The sequence below is a fragment of the Grammomys surdaster genome, unplaced genomic scaffold (assembly GCF_004785775.1).
Source record: "Grammomys surdaster isolate TR1022 unplaced genomic scaffold, NIH_TR_1.0 137, whole genome shotgun sequence".
Lineage (NCBI taxonomy): Eukaryota > Metazoa > Chordata > Mammalia > Rodentia > Muridae > Grammomys > Grammomys surdaster.
The window spans coordinates 339,061-356,850 of record NW_021604595.1 but is presented as its reverse complement, the minus strand read 5'-3'; the positions used below and the strand labels follow the sequence as shown (position 1 = coordinate 356,850).

Here is a 17,790-nt window from a genome sequence, read left to right as displayed (position 1 = left end):
AACTCAAGATGCAAAGTTGGTAGTAGTTCATGAAGCAGGGCCTATAGGAGAGTGGGTCCCATTAGCTGATGAGCCTGGCAGCTCAGTTCTCTCCATGGGCTTCCTGGGCAGGGGAGCATGTGAAGCATGTGGCCACCACTAGTAAACTATTCAGCTTTGGGCGTGCTTCTACTCCCACACTTATTTTGCATCTTGTTATCTATCTGCCTAGATTGAGTCCATGGTAAGTGAGCTTTTCAGAAGAAGCAGGTTCCTGTCCTAGGTGTGCCCATGATAAGGGAGGGATAGGGCAGGGATGGCAGGGACAAGAGTCATGAGAGCCCATCCTGCTAGGCCCACTACTTTTTTAAAGAGTGCATTCTGTTTTCCTTGCTAGCTCTCATTCTGGATGCCTGATCTTCTATAATGTCCCATTGCAGTCTTCTATTTCAGGAGCATAAGCACCCAAACCGAAGCAGGGTGGGGGCAGGGGGAACTGGAGCCTTCTCCATAATTCCTTTGCTCTGTTTCACAGGCCTCAAGCTCCTACCTGGATCCTGGGTGTTCTGGGCTCTTAGAGGCATGTCAGGATCTTCCCTTATTTGCTGCTGCCCTGCACTTGGATTTCAAGTTGAAGGCTCACCTTCTCTGAAGGACCTGGTGCTCTCCATGGCAGGAACAGTCTGTAAGTGATAAAATGCCTGAATGAAGAAAACTAGAAGTCCCCTGAGATGAGACTAGACTGTCTTGCTGTCATTACTCACCTCTTACTGCTAAGACACATCCATATCTAAGAAAGGACTGTTTGTTGAGACAGTTTCTCAAAATATCCCATGTTGCCTAAGCAAAACAGTTTATAAAAACAGTGTTTCTTAAGACCTTATTTGCCTACATGTACCCTCCACCCCGTATCAACTTTCTTATTCCCTAGTTCCTGTCTCTGCTTGAATAAGAGTTCTGACCAGCTCCTTCCTTTTGACAGACCCCTATTCCCTCAGGAGAGATTCTCTCCTTGCTGTGTGCCCTAAAAATAACAGCTTCATCTCTTGAGGTCAGACTCTTTTTTTTTTTTTAAAGATTTATTTATTTATTATATATGAATACACTGTAGCTGTCTTCAGACACCTCACAATAGGGCATCAGATCTCATTACAGATGGTTGTGAGCCACCATGTGGTTGCTGGGATTTGAACTCAGGACCTCTGGAAGTGCAGTCAGTGCTCTTAACCACTGAGCCATCTCTCCAGCCCAGAGGTCAGACTCTTAACACAGTCCCAACTTTTGTTTCTAAACCCTGCATTCTAAACATGTTGATGCCAAAGTCTGGGAGCCACTGTCCACGGGTGGCTCTAAGCCCTCCTTCTTAATTTTTTTTTTTACTGCCCTTATCTATTCTAGTGTCCCTTCCATCTGGTGATCTCAATAGAAAGGCTAAACAGTCACCAGCCTACTTGATTTTTCTCATCTTTGTGGCCACTTTGTGTCTCTGTGGGTAGTTCAAATGTCCTAGAGAATGTCTCTGGCTCTTTGTGTTTTATTGGAGCTCTGTGTAAGCCCAGCAAATACTCTTGGGAGATAGCTAGAGATAGCTAGAAGATTCAGGCACAATGTTATTGTGTACTATGTAAAGATTTCCTTTTATTATTCAAATGCTGATTTCTCAGCCCCCATATCTGTTGCAATCCCTATATGGCATTGTAATGCTTATTCCAAGAATCTCCCATCTCAAAGTTATGTAAACATTCTGACTTCTCAATAAAAGCTGATCAGCCAATGATTGAGTAGAAGAGAGAATAGAGTTGGACTTCATATTCCACCAGAGGGGGAGAAGGAGAGAGAGAGAGGAAGAGGGAATTTGCCATGAGGAAAGGGTTGGAGAGACACTGTGGGAACATACCAGGAGCAGAGAGAGAAAGAACACTAAAATGCAAGTATATTGGGGATTTCTGCTTGGAGGTAGCCAGATGAGTTTAGAGGATTAGAATAGATTAATAACTGCTCAGCTATTCCTGTAAAGCTTGAAAGAAATCTTATAGTTTGTCTCATTTATTTGGGAGCTAGCCAGGATACAGAAAGGATTCTCACTTTTAAAACTTCTCTAACAAGACTGCTTTCCTACTTTTCTCTCATTGTCTTTACTCCTGCTTCTCTCCCTTTCCCTCCCCATCACATCTGTCTGACCTCTCGATAAGAGGATATTCTTTATTTGACCAGACCACATATCCAATACAGTCAAAGAGTTGGACTCAGTAACTCATGAAACCTAACTCAGAGGTACCTTGTTAGATCTCTAAAACTCCAGGTGCCTCCTCCACCTTATCTTGAGATTCATTCAGTTTGAAAGTTCTGGAATTTTTCCATAGGCCCCACAATCTCTTGTCTCCTGTCAGGTTCAATTCCAGGAGCACCCTCTTTTACCTTCCAGACATGTTTGATCAACCCCTAATCTCAAGGGATGTCTCTGTGGCAGGATTTGACTTCCATATTTTACCTTAGTCCCAACATGGGTTCTAAATTATCTTTATCAAAAGATACTCCAAGTAGAAGAACTGAGACCAGCAACTCTACTTTGCTTCTCAATTTGGCCTCACTATACAATGGATAACAGTCATTGGCCAGAATTTTGAACTTTTAGTTCCCTAAATACTCTTGGATGCTAATCTGCCAGACACAACCTATCTATCACAGCAGCTGTAAACATCCCTGGGAAGCTCCTTGTCTGCAACTGTGAGAAGTAAAGCGGCTCAGAGGAGATGTGCTCTGCTGCATCTTAGTGCCAGGTTCTTCTGCCTGCTATCTCTAGGCACATTGCCCTCTGACATAAACATTCTTTCCCCCTCAAACCCCTTTGTTCCACACATGCTTGTTTTTGTTTCTGCCCAAATCTAACACTGTTTACTAAGGATCTCTAGGTTAAGTTTCTCTTTCACAATAAAAATGATAAAAATAAAACTTCAACAAGTAATAATTCCTAAAAAAAAGAAAAAAATTCCTTATATGTGACTAAATATATAAATAAGCTATCTGTTCATATATTATCATAATTGTTTCTTTACATCCTGTATTAAGTACCAAATTGACTTTAAATTTATTTGTTAATGCTCTATCATGTAGCATGGTATTAAGAAACAAATTTATAATGATGAAAAATAGAAATTGTTTAAATATAGAAAGATTTAGTAAAAAGATTAAGCTTCTGCAAGTTATGAAGGTCTAAATTGTTTTAATAAAAAAGGAAAAGAAACTAGAAAGCTTTTGCAAGTTACAAAACTGGCTAAAATATAAATTACAACAAAGTTTATTTAAAAGTATCTAACTATTAAAATTTAAAATAGTAGGTAAAATTACCACACTATGTAAGTGATATTCTGGATGTTTAGCAACTTTCTTGAATGCTATTCTAATACAGGTAGAGAGTCCTAAAAAGGAGAAAATATTTCCCCTTTGCTCTCCAAGGTCAGTGAGGTTCCAGAGGACTGTGAGTTATCTTGTTTTGGAATTCTGTGAAATTATCTGTTCTCTTGTTCAAGAAGGGCATAAGAACTGACTCAATGAATTCTAACCAGAGTCCAGTCTACAAGGAGGAGGATCAACAAGCCACATCCAGGCTGTGCAGTCTGGTATATCCTCATACACATGGACAACTGGTCATAAAAGGTTCAAGGAGTCAGAGGACACTCAAAACCCAATGGCCTAAGGACTGCATCATCAATTGGCTGCAACAGGACAAAAACAGGGACTGCCATCCTAAGACATTATAGTAAGGCATATAAAATATAGACAATTATTTCATACTAATGATTCTCTTATGCACACACACACACACACACACACACACACAGAGAGAGAGAGAGAGAGAGAGAGAGAGAGAGAGAGAGAGAGAGAGAGTGCTGAGATAGAAGATAAGACCTTGGCTTTGATCATTAACTACCTACAGTATCTATTCACAGTTAAAAACCAAACCAAACCACCACTGCCACCGCCACCACCAACACTACCACCACCACCACCATCATGACCACCACCACCACCACCACCACCACCACCACCACCACCACCACCACCGAAGCAGGCCTAGCTTTTTAAATGCTGAGGCCAAATCTGAAAGGTGTACACCAGCTACAACTACAGAACACCAGCTTATACAATGTATAATTTTGCTAGAAAGAGCTATAAGCTTAGACTATTAGGTCTTAGTGTGTTCTGTTCTGTTTGATAGGCTTCCTGCTTTCTACAAACAGAGTCACATCCTAAAGACTGTTAGCTCTATGCACATAATTCTTTCTTCCTCCATCCCTCTCCCTTCCTTATGATGTTCTTCCTTCTCTCTCCTTTTCTTCCTCTTCCTCTGTTCATTCCCTTCTCATTTGGAGATCACATATTTATGAAATTTACTCTGTATATCATGTGTATGTGCATATGTGTGTGTGTGTGTGTGTGTGCCTGTGGTTTGTCTGCATGCTTATACATATGGAAGTAAGAGGTCAATGCTGGATGTCATTCTTCAGCTGCCAGCCATCTTTATTTTCTAATTAAAATTTCTTTCATGTTTGTGTACACATGTGTGTCTATTACTGTGTCTATGAAGGTCAGAAGACAACTCATGAGGGTCATTTCTGTCATTCTACCACATGGGTCCTAGAGATTGAATTCAGATCATCAGACTGGGTGACAAGTAACTTTGCTTACAGAAACAGCTTACTGGCCACACCTTAATTATTTTTTTGCGACAAGGCCTCACTATATAGCCTTAGCTGGCCTGGACTTTCTATGTAGAACAGGCTGGCCTAAACAGAATTTGTCCTGCCTTTGCCTTCTTAGTGTGGGGATTACAGGTGTGTACTAGCCTGCCTGGCATGTACTGTATAAAATCAATGGTAAGTTCCTCAAAATTTAGAAGAAACTGTACCAATTTCCTCCTTTTTCATTTTGGCAGTGTCAGAAATTGAATCTAGGACAGCCTTCTGCCTTACAATTACTACACTTACTTCAGTGTATAAAAGCTGATGGTATCTTCCTTACCCATTCTTTGAAAGCAGCATTACAGAAATACACAGATGAGGTAAAGATTAGAAACATCACACTCATATCTGTCAAGAACACAACTCAATGAAGTATTAGATCCTTGTCCATGTGTGGTTGGGGCAAGCCTACCATGGCAGGACTCCCAAAGCAGAGGCAGGAGCATCAAGAGTTCAATATTAGCCTGAGTTCCATAGCAAGGTCCAGCTCAACCCAGACCCAGCAAGATAAATACTTTTTAAAATAAGAATTTTTAAAGCAACCAATAAAGTACATCAATTCCCAATATAAAAAGAAATTATATACCTGTTACTGTAGGTTTGTAGGGCAGTGTGCAAATAGCCAGGCATACCTGGCCCTCTCCTGCCTTTGCCAGGGCCCAAGCCACCCAGCAACCCTTGTAGGGCCTTGGTGTCATGGGAAGAGGATGTGGAAGCAAGGGGTAAAAGGGGAAGAGAATATTGTCCTACTGGAGCCCTTGATGACACTGCATATCCTAAGGTAGAGGAGCCACTTGACTTACCTACACAACAACACAAGAACCATTAAGAAAACTCTCACAAGTAAATATTGTGTACTTATTCTAATTGAAACAAGGATTCCACTGTTGGAAATAACTACTATATGATTCTGCGTTCTGTACATATACTAAGCCCACATGAACACATATTTTCCACTAATTACCAGTATTTTAATAATATGCACATTCCCCCACTAATTCCCAGTATTTTAATAATTCTCACATATTATTTGTTTTGCTTATACCATGAGTCCATCTAGAGCAGTGATTCTTAACCTTCAAATGCTTCCTCATGTGGTGGCCACCAAAAATAAAATTATTTTCATTGTTGCTTCATAACAGTAATTTTGATACTGAGTGGTGTGTTGGCTCCAAAGACCATCATAAATATGTATTTTTTTTTAATGATGTGACCACAGGTTGAAAACAACTGACCTAGCAAATAATCTCATCTAACAGAAAACTTCTTTAAAAAAATTTAGTGGGTCTAGCTTTGGCCTTGCTCCCCAGTCTGGAGGTGCTTTGCAGGACTATAAGAATGTCATTCTCACCCCTGTGGAAACCTTTGGGTGCCCCAAACTAACAAGCTTGGAACTCTATGACCACTCATCCTAGGTGGATCTGCCCACCTCCACAGATGGGTCTGACTGGGACACAATTTGCAGAGTAGGGTCTGTCCTGGATATAGCCTGCAGAATGGCATCTGTTTGAGCCACAGCCAAAAGAGTAGGGTATCCTAATCTCTGTCATCTGGCTCAAGGCTCACCCCACCTTCCTGAGAAATCTTGCTGACATAAGGATCATCCAGCCAAAACCAGGGAAAACCAGATACCTAAAGGAGAGCCTAAGAATACAATCAACAAGAACCAGGGCAATTTGGCACCACCAGAGTCCAGCTATCCTGCTATAACAAACCCTGGATATCCTAATGAAACTGAAGCACAAGAAGAGGATATTAAATCCAAACTTATAAGGATGTAGAGGCCTTTAAAATAGAAATGAAAAATTCTCTCTCTCTCTCTCTCTCTCTCTCTCTCTCTCTCTCTCTCTCTCTCTCTCCCCCTCTCTCTCCCTTTTTTTGGTTTTTCGAAACAGGGTTTCTCTGTGTAGTCCTCGCTGTCCTGGAACTCACTTTGTAGACCAGGCTGGCCTCAAACTCAGAAATCTGCCTGCCTCTACCTCCCAAGTGCTGGGATTAAAGGCGTGCACCACCATTGCCTGGCATGAATACTTCTCTTAAGGAAATACAGGAAAATACATTCAAAGAGGTAGAGGCATTAAAAAAGGAAGCAAATAGCAAATAAATATAAAGAAATACAAGAAAATACAGTCAAACAGGTAAAGTATATGAATAAAACTGCCCAAGACTTGAAAAGAGAAATGGAAACAATAAAGAAAATACAAACTAAGGCAATTCTGGAGATGGAAAACCTAGGAAAAAGAACAGAAACTACAGATCACCAACAAAATAGCGGAGATGGAAGAGAATCTCAGCAATAGAAGATACAATGAAGAAATCAATATACTAGTGAAAGAAAATGCAAAATTTAAAAAGGCTATGACACTAAACATCCAGGATATCTGGGACATTTGAAAAGACCAAACCTAAAAATATTAGGAATAGAAGAAGATACCCAGCTTGAAGGCCCAGAAAACATCTTCAACAAAATTATAGAAGAAAATTTCTCCAACCTAAAGAATGAGATGCCTATAAATGTACAAGAAGCTTACACAACACTGAATAGGTTGGACTAGAAAAGAAAATCTTGCCATCATGTACGAATCAAAACACTAAATATGCAGAAAAAGAATTTTAAACGTAACAAGGGAAAAGGCCAACTAACATATAAAGGCAGATCTATCATAACTACATCCAAATTCTCATTTGAGATTCTAAAACCTAGAATGACCTGGGCAGAGGACTTGCAGACACTAAGACACCACAGATATCATCCCAGAATATTATACCCAGCAAAAATTTCAATTATCATAGATGGAGAAACATGACAAAAGCAAATTCAAACAATACCTTTCCACTAACCCAGCCCTATAAAGGATACTAGAAGGAAAACTCCAACCCATGAGCTTACCTCATGCTCAAGAAAACACAAGAAATAAATAATTTCACATCATTAAAACCAATAGAAGAGAGAAATGCACAATACACAACCACTACCAACATCAAAATAACAAAATTAATGACTATTGGTCATTAATATCTCTCTTCATCAATAGACTCAATTCCCCAGTAAAAGGACACAGACTAAGAGAACGCATAAACAGAATCTATCATTCTGCTGTGTTGAAGAAACACATCTCAGCAACAAAAATAGTTATTAACTCAGTATAAAGGTCTGGAAAAAGGTTTTACAAGCACATGAACCCAAGAAACAAGCTGGAAAAAAAAAGAAACAAGCTGGAGTAACCACTATAATACCTAATAAAATAGATTTTCAACCAAAAGTAATCAAAAGAGACAGAGGAGGACACTTCATACCTATCAAAGGATAAAAATCCACCAAGAAGACATCTCAATTCTGAACATCTATGCTCCAAATGCAAAGATACCTACATTCATAAAAGAAACATTACTAAAGCTTAAATCACTCATGGAACCCCATACATTAATAATAGGAGACCTCAACACCCCATTCTCACCAATGGACAGATCATGGAGACAGAAACTAAACAGAGAAATAACAAAACTAACAGAGGTTATGATTCAAATGGGCTTAACAGATATCTATAGAACATTTTACCCAACCACAAAAGAATATACCTTCTTTTCAGCACCTCACAGAACCTTCTCCAAAACTGACCATACAATTGGCCAAAAAGAAAATCTCAACATATGATAAGATTGAAATAACCCCACCCATCTTCTCAGATCACTATGGATTAAAGCTGAACTTCAACAACAGAAACCACAGAAAGCCTACATATTCATGGACACTGAACAATTTCCTACTCAATGATTACTAGGACAGGGAAGAAATAAAGAAATTGAAGACATTCTAGAATTTAAATAAAATGAAGATACAACATACCCAAACTTATGAGACGCTATGGAAGCAGTGCTAAGAGGAAAATTCATAGCAATAAATGCCCTCATGAAGAAATTGGACATTTCTTATACTAACAAATTAAAAGTACACCTGAAAGCTCCAGGGAAAAAAGAAGACACAAACATACCCAGGAAGAGTAGAAGACAGGAAATATTCAAACTCAGGACTGAAATCAATAAATGAGCTACAAAGAGAACAATGCAAAGATTCAATGAAACCAAGAGCTGGTTCTTTGAGGAAAAAAAACATGGTAGACAAATATGTAGTCAAATTAACTATAAGACAGAGAGATAGTATCCAAATTTAAAAGAAAAAGCAGAAATGAAAAGGGAAACATGACAACAGATACTGAAGAAACCCAAAGAATTATTAGGTCTAACTTAAAAAGCCAAACAGTTGAAAAATATAAATGAATAAATGATTTTCTAGATAGATATCACTTGCCAAACTTAAATCAAGACCAAATAAATGATTTAAATTGCCCCATAACCCCTAAAGGAATAGTAGTCATTAAAAGCTCACAACAAAAACACCCCCTGGCCCAGATGCTTTTAGCACAGAATTCTACCAGACTTTCAAAGAAGAGCTAATGCTAATACTTCTCAAAATATCCACAAAATATAAACAGAAAGAAAACTGCCAAACTCATTCGATGAGGCCACAGTCACCCTGATACCTACATCACACAAAGAGTCAGCAAAGAAAGAGAATTTCAGACAAATTCCCCTTATGACCATTGATGCAAAAATAATCAACAAAATACTTGCAAACTGAATAAAAAAGAACACATCAAAGACATCATCCACCGTGATCATTCAAGGATACAGGCTTCATTTCAAGGATATAGGTATGGTTAAATATATGAAAATCCATCGATGTAATCTACCATATAAACAATCTGAAAGGAAAAAACCCACATGATCATCTCACTAGATGCTGAAAAATTATTTGACAAAATCTATCACCCCTTTATGATAAAAGTCTTTGAGAGAGCAGGTATACCAGGGTCATACCTAAACAAAATAAAGGCAATGTACAACAAGCCAATAGCCAACATCCAGTTAAATGGAGAGAAACTTAAGGTAGTTGTACTTAAATCAGAGACAAGGCCTTCCACTCTTCCCACTTTTTTTTTTAATATAGTACTTGAAGTTCTTGCTAGAATAATAAGACCACTAAAGGAGATAAAAAAGATACAAACTGGAAAAGAAAAAGTCAAAGTGTCACTCTTCACAGGTGATATGATAGTTTATATAAGTGACTCCAAAAATTCTACCAGAGAACACCTACAGCTTATAAACACTTTCAGCAAAGTGGATGAATACAAAATTAACTAAAACACAAACAAACAAGCAAACAACCCAGTAGCCCTCCTTTACACAAATGCTAAACAGGTAAGACAGAAGTTAAGGAAATAGCACCTTTCACAATTGCCACAAATAATATAAAATATGTTGCTGTAACTGTAACCAGCAACTGAAAAGCCTATAAGACAAGAACTTCAAGTCTCTGAAGAAAAAAATTGAGGAAGATATCAGAATATGGAAAGATCTTCCATGTTCATGGATTGGTAGGATAAAGAGAGTGAAAATGGCCATCTTACCAAAAGCAATCTACAGATTCAATGCACTACTCACCCAAATGCCAATACAATTCTTCCCAGAGCTTATAAGACCAATTCTCAACTTCATGTGGAAAACTAAAAAACCCAGGGTAGTCAAAAATGATCCTAAACAGTAAAAGAACTTTTGCAGGTATCACCATCCCTGAACTTAAGTAATAATAATGAAGACTGCATTAATTTGACATAAAAAACAGACAGGTTGATCAACAGAATCAAATTGAAGACCCCAAAATAAACTCATACACCTATGGATTCTTGATTTTTGACAAAGAAGCCCAAACCATACAACAGAATAGGAAGAGCATCTTCAACAAATGGTGTTGGACTAACTGAACATCTACATGTAGAAGAATAAAAATAGATCCATATTTGCCATCCTGCACAATCTCAAGTCTAAATTGATCAAAGACCTCAACGTCAAACCAGACATACCCTTGAACACACATTGGTACGGGAGAAAATTTCCCGAACAGAAAATCAGTGGCTCAGGCACTCAGGTCAAGAATTAATAAATGAGACCTAATGAAACTGAAAAGCTTCTGTAAGGCAAATGACACACTGGCAGCATACAGACTGGAAAAGGATCTTCACCAACCCTACATCCGACAGAGGGCTAATATCTAAAATATGCAAAGAACTCAAGATTTTAGACTCCAAGAAACCAAATAACCCAATCAATAAATGTGATATATATTTAAACAGAGAATTCTCAAGAGAGAATTCTCAAATGGCAGAGAAGCACTTGAATAAATGTTCAAGATCCTTAGTCATGAGGGAAATGCAAATCAAAATTACCCCGATATTCCACCTCACACCAATCAGAATGGCTCAGATCAAAAACTCAAACACATGCTGGTGAGGATGTGGGGAAAGGGGAACACTCCTCCATTGCTGGTGGGATTGCAAACTTGTAAAATCACTCTGGAAATCAATCTGGTGGATTTTCAGAAAACTGGAAATAGGTCTACCAGAAGACCCAGCTATGCCGCTCCTGGACATATACACAAAAGCTGCTCCACCATACCCCTAGGACAGGTACTCCGCTATGTTCATAGCAACTTTATTCATAATAGCCAGAAACTGGAAGCAACCCAGATGTTCCTCAACTGAAGAATGGATACAGAAAATGTGGGTCATCTACACAATGGAATACTTTTACTATTCCGCTATTAAAAACGAGGACATCATGAATTTTGCAGGCAAATGGATGGAACTAAAAAAAATATTCTGTGTTAGGTAACCCAGACTGCTGTGGAAGAGTTAGGGGAAGGATTAAAGGCAACCCCACAGGAAGACCAACAGTGTCAACAAACTTGAACCTCTGGGAGCTCCCAGAAACTGAGCCACCAACCAAACTGGTCCGAGGCCCCCAGCACATATGTAGCAGAGGGCTGCCTTGTCTGGTCTCAGTGGGACAGCATGCGACTAATCCTGCAGAGACTATTGGGGTTGGGGGACACAGGGAGATGCTGCCTCTCAGAGGCTAAAAGGGAGGGGGATGGGGGAGGAGCTCTGTGAGGGATGACACAGCCTGGGCACAGCATTTGGGACATAAATAACTAATAAAAATAAAGTCTTTAGTGTAGCTGGGTGGATCTCTCGAGTTCAAAACCAGCCTGGTCTATAGGCTGTTCCAAGACAGCCAGGGTCATACAGAGAAATCCTGTTAGGGGGTTCAGGGGGGTGTATAAACACAATGACAAGCAATCCTGCAGTTTTAAAAAGTTAAATCACTCTACCTCAATCTTCTTTCTCCTCCATCAGCCTGGCCTGATGCAGCCTCCCTGACAGGCCTCGGCCCTTCAGTACCTCTCCAGGGCTGCCCACACAGATTCGGGTGCCATGGACACTGATGAGGCCCTGGGGCAGCAGAGCCTGAATGCTGCTGAGCTGCTCTGTCATTGGCAGCCACGAAGTGAGAAGAAACTGCGGCTCCAACGTCTGTGACCACTGGACTCAACAACCAACTGCTGCACAGGAGATCAACCGCTTGAAAACCTAGAACCCTATCACGTGAGGCTCCAACTGATCAGGCTGACCCCGCCCCAGTCAGAAGCACCTTCATACAAGTTCTGCCCCCTTCTCGAAGCCCCGCCCCAAACAAGAAGGCTCCGCCCAATTGCCCAGTTCTTGATTCTTGTGCTCTGGGCTTCTATGAAGGGGTGGGGAATCACTAGCCAGGGCAGTGCCTCTGTGAAAGGTTTGCTTCCCAGGGACTATGCCTCCTGCTGGAGGCAGACTAGCAATGTACAAGGCAGACTAGCAGTGTACAACTGAAGCTGCACTCCTGAAGGATCCAGTTCTCCAGATTCCCAGATCTCAGCTGACAGGTAGTAGTACTGCTAGCTTCTGGCCTGGTGATCTCAGGAACCATTCTCCTAGCTGCTTGCCCCATTGCTAAAACACATCAGCATCGACCTTTAAAGGCTGGGTCTAACCTGTGACTCTGTAGGCAGTCTATAACGCACTGTCTGTTTATTGCCTACGGCAACAGGTCTACTGCTTAAACCACTACAGAAAATTATTCAGACAGCAATGTAGCCTCGCATTTGCCTAAAATTTAAAATATACAGCTACTATGAACCTCATGAAATATGGAACAGTGGTTTACATAGCTATTTACACACACAGGTATATGTATGTATATGTGTATGTGCATGCATATGTATACATATATGTAAAATTCTAGCTAGACAGCACTGGGAAAATTCTTAACTCTGAAATCATGTTCCCAAGCAGGTAGGGTTTTTTTGTTTTGTTTTGTTTGTCTGAAGAGTGGCATAATAAATTTCCATTTGGGAGGAACGCCAAAGAAATGATATCTCCACAAAGCACGAGTTAAACCCTCATTTGAGTTAAAGTGAGTTACTGATTTTTTTCCTCTGACTATCTAATACAGACATACATAGTAGACATTTTCAGAAACTGTATAAATAGAATACAAACAGCATAGTTCTCTTTTGGGGTCACACACATATATACAGTGAACATGATTGACAAGAATATTCTCAAATTTCACCACTTTGAGTATATCAGCCCGCTGTCTTCTGGTCTCCCAAATCCCTGATAGCAGGAAGACATGCTCATCATTTTGAGTTGAGGTCTGCCTTCTCTTTATGTTCTCTTGGGTGTAGTGGCTTATGCTTGTGTTTTCAAGCACTAGGGAGACTAAGTCAGGATTGCAGCAAGTTTCAGTCTAGTCTGGGCTAATAGCAAGTCCTTGTCTCAAAACAACATCAAACATTTCTCTTTTATTCTCCTCTTTCAAGCTTTGATTTTAAAGAGAGTCAGAGTAGTGTTAATCCCAAAGATGGGAAGAGAAAGACCGTTGACCCGTCATGGTCAAATTGATCAAAGCAGGCAATTAATTGGTCTTCGGATCACTACGATGCCTGTTGCCAAGTGGTCTGCAGGAATGGGCACCTCTTAGTCACCCTGCAGCCCAGAGTCCATGTGTGGACTCTGAGCAGTGGGGCTCACAAGGTGCTGAGCTGCCTCTGAAGCCTGACTATCAAGCTGTGCAGCTTTGCTCCATGTGCCTCCTAAAGGTTCTGAGGAAGAATGAATGTCTCCATTGTCGTCTGTCTTGTATCTCTTAGTACTCTCCTTAGTTATTAAACAAAGAGTTACTCTTCTTTCCCACCAAATCGCGCCCTGTTATTCAGAAAGCCAGAGAAGGTAACACTGAGAGTGCTGGGCTACTCTGGCATTGTGAACTGTGAACTTTTTAAGGAATCAGTAAGATTCATTTCAATCCTGGCAGACTGTGGCATGGTCCATCCATGCCCATACTTGAGGTCTTTTGCTCTTATGAAGAACGAACAAAATGGGACTATTGAACTCAAGTTTGGACAAAATCTGTATAATGATCAATGAGGCTTGTCCAGTGTGGCCACCGTACAGAGAGACCTGTGACCTCATTTACTATATGAACCAAAGCAATTGAGTCTCAGCCAATCACAGCAATGAAGTTTCAGCCAATTACAGAAATGGAGCCAATCACAGGCTGCCAGTGGATCACATGGTGCCCACTGGGACGTGCTGCCTGCAGCCAATCAGATGTATCTGAAAAGTTTGTGGCTCTTCGGCTGTTTAACTGCCGGGCGTGCAGTGATGCTGGATAGAACAGGTCTGGAACTTGTTAATGTAACTCCTGGAAGCTTTCCTGTAAGAATCCCCACACAGGAACCAAGCAGAGAACATGTGTCCCCCATGGCATATAGGGGGAATTCAGAGGTGCTGGGGGCTGCTGGGACTTAAGCAGGAAGCTGATGTGTGTGGCAATATTGAAGCCGCAGCCTCTGGGGCCACTTGTCTGCTCTAGATCATATTGCCAACTGTGGGCCACCCTGAGAGCCCTGCGGTGTCTGGCATGAGAGGAGACAAGGGAGGGCTGGAGCAGGGCTATGGAGATCAGAAAGGGGAGGCGGTTGCTAGGGAGTGCTGGAGGAATGTTTGGAAGGGGCATGGAAAGTGGAAGGGACCCCTGGGAACTTAGGCCCTATACTGCCCCCTGTGGGCTCCAGAAAATGTGCAGGCCTCCAACTTTCTTCCTCTTTATCCCAAGGGACCTGTCTGGAGGAAGAGTGAACTACACCGATGCAGGAAATGGAGCAGGGTTTGGTTTCCAGTACTCATACCAAGTGATCTATAACTGAACCAGTTCCAGGGATCAGAAGCCTAAAGGTTTTACAGGTGTGGGATGCACAGACAGACAGACCGACAGACAGACATGCACGCACACACATGTAAGTTAGGAAAAAGGTGACTGGTGTTCTAGTGGGAATCTCCCCTGTTTTGCTACATCCTCTCATGTCCATGTGGCTGGGCATGTGGCCTTGAACTTGGCTGGAAGCTGAGTGATGCCTAGCCAGGACCCTTCCTGGCTCTCACAGTGACCAGGAAATTCCTGCATTTTCAACAAGCTCCTTCTGTGGTATGAACCAGACCTGAAGAGTAGCCTGGTCTCCTGCTGGTCTTATGGCAAAGCAAGTGCTGGAAGCTCAGAACAGCTTGCTGTATGATCCCAGGTCATGCTCTTGATAGCATTAGTACCCTCTTCTGCCCTGAGTATAGTGGTAGTGTGTACATAAAGGTCACCAGGGTATGAGTCACATTCAGAATTCTTAGGTCTGGCTTTTCCATCAATCAGCAATTCATCCTTTCTGACTGAAGGCTCTGTTTGCTTTCAGAAGACTGTGATGGAGCTGTGGTTTCTCCAGGCTTGTGGTTTAGGCCAAGAGCAAGGGGTCACTGGGATGGTGTCAGAGAGAGGATGCTCGCAGCCAGAGGTCTCATCACTAGAGTAGGGAGAAGCTTCTTGCCCATGGTAACCATGACTGCACACACAGGCCTGAGAAGATGGAAAGGCAAGAGAGCCTTGGCCAGGGTGTCACACCCCTCAATTGCTATCCTGCAGTCACCACACACTGCAGGGATGCAGGTTCAGTGTGGGACCTCAGGTCGGGGCAGGCAAACAATGACTACTGTTTTAGTTAGGGTTTCTATTACGGTGAAGAGACATCATGACCATGGCAACGCTTATGAAGGGAAACACTTAACTGGAGCCGGCTTACTGCTCAAAGGCTTAGTCTGTTATCATCATGGCAAGAAACGTGGCAGCATGCAGGCAGACGTGCTGCTGGAGAGGTAGCTGAGGGCTCTACATCTGGATTAGCAGGTAGCAGGAAGGAAAACTGAGTCCTTAGGCCTGGTTTGAGCATATGAGACATCGAAGCCCAACCCCAGTGACACATTTCTTCTAACAAGTCCACACCTACCCCAACAAGGCCATCCCTCCTAATAGTGCCACTCTATATGGGCCCATGGGAGCCATTTTTATTCAGACCACAACTGAGGAGGACACACTACTTTGTCACCCAGGCTGAGCTGAGGGGCTGCTGGGCTCGACTTCCACAGGCTCCACCATGGAGCCTGTCCTGGGGATTTTATTTCTCCAAAGGAAGTCCAGAACACAGGAGACCATGACAGCCCCAGCATTCCTGAACTCTCCCTGTGATGTGTGAGATACTGGGCCACCTTATGCCTCTTCACACGTATAACTTCACCAACACAAATGTAGAACATAGCCAGAGGCTCAGGTAGAGCAAGACCCTGAGGTGGGGTCCCTGGAGGGATGGTGCATCTCCTCATATGTGAAGGCATTCTACCTTGTTTCTCTGGTGCTGGGATGAGAGTCTCACAGTGCAGCTAGGGAATATGGGTGAGTGTGTGTGTCAGTGTTATTGTCATGTCTCTGTGTTCCCTTTACTTCTAGAAGCTGCTTCAAGGATGATCAAATGCTGACCCTGCCTTGTGCCCAGCTCAGTACAGACAGACACTACTACACTGAAGGAGAAACGCAACCAGGAAGCAGTCCCCATCCTGAAGAAGCAACCGTTAGTACACTGAGGGTATGCTCTCATAAGATGGAATGCTTTTCCTTTGTGGGGATTTATTTTTATTGAAAAATCTTTCCTCTGCCGACATGTGTGAGAAGCATTGGGTTGATCAGATGTGCCACCTTACTGAATGACTACCTGATGGACATGGTAAAGGTACCCAGAATCCTGTCTCCTGTGGACTATGTGGTACCCAGAATCCTGTCTCCTGTGGACTATGTGGGAAGAGTCTCCTGGGGACACAGACTTTCTGGGCAGCAAGGCCTGACTGCTGTCTCTGTTTGTGAACAACTTGTTCTTCATTGGATGGCTGTGGCCTCTGGGGCTGATATGATGGCCACACCTTATGCCTTTTTATCACTCTGGTTTCTTGCAGGCCATAGTCACTCCCACTGTTGATGGGATTAGCTGCCCTCAGAGGGCTGGGGATTCCTCAACTTGGCATCTTCAACATGATGGGCCAGTATGTGTCAGAGTCCATCATTTGCACTACGCTGTCTCTATTGAGGTCATGAGCATCCTTCTGCCCCTTGTATAGGACGAGATTCCTTTGGATGTAGGCCCAGCTCTGCACAGTAGCTGCAGGGACTTGGCACTAAGCTAAGAATATTTCATTCCCTAGAAAATGTTACTCAGATACTGCAGAACTTTCCTAATTCTTCTCTTCAAATGCCTTTCTGGGCGAGACTGTCACTTCTTTGATGGGCGTAGGGAGGACTTGCTTCCCACAGTGCCCACCTAGTTTCCTGACCTGAGCATGGGCTCAGCTCAAGCCTTTTTCTTGCTGTTATTCTCTGGGCCTACCATGGCTGCCTCTCTCCTGGTTGTAGAAGTATCCTTCTGGGACTCCTTCTGAAACCTTCTCTTTGGTGACCAGCTCCTTCTGTTCGCTAAAGCTCATCCAGAGTGCAGAAAGGACCAAAGTCTTCATGTTGCTTCTAGACGCTCTGGTAGATAGATGCTCAGAGAGATGCAGAGAGCAGGGTGGCTGAGTTGGGAGTGTGGCATGGAGTGGGGGGAAGACCAGGGTACCATTCTTGAGACTATTTCGTTACGTGTATACCTGTCACTATTGTGCTTTCATGCCTGTATGCCTGCATTCTAGAGTGGAGGAAAGGTTTTACTAGTCTTGAACCTGACCTCTCTCGATTCATTGATAACTCAGGCAGTGACACCATG

General features: G+C 42.2%; 1 pseudogene; it reads right to left on the bottom strand.

Moving 5' to 3' along the window:
• LOC114617509 overlaps positions 1 to 17,542 on the bottom strand; it is a 43,549-nt pseudogene extending 26,007 nt beyond the window's left edge.
• Between the last annotated feature and the right edge of the window lie 248 nt (positions 17,543 to 17,790).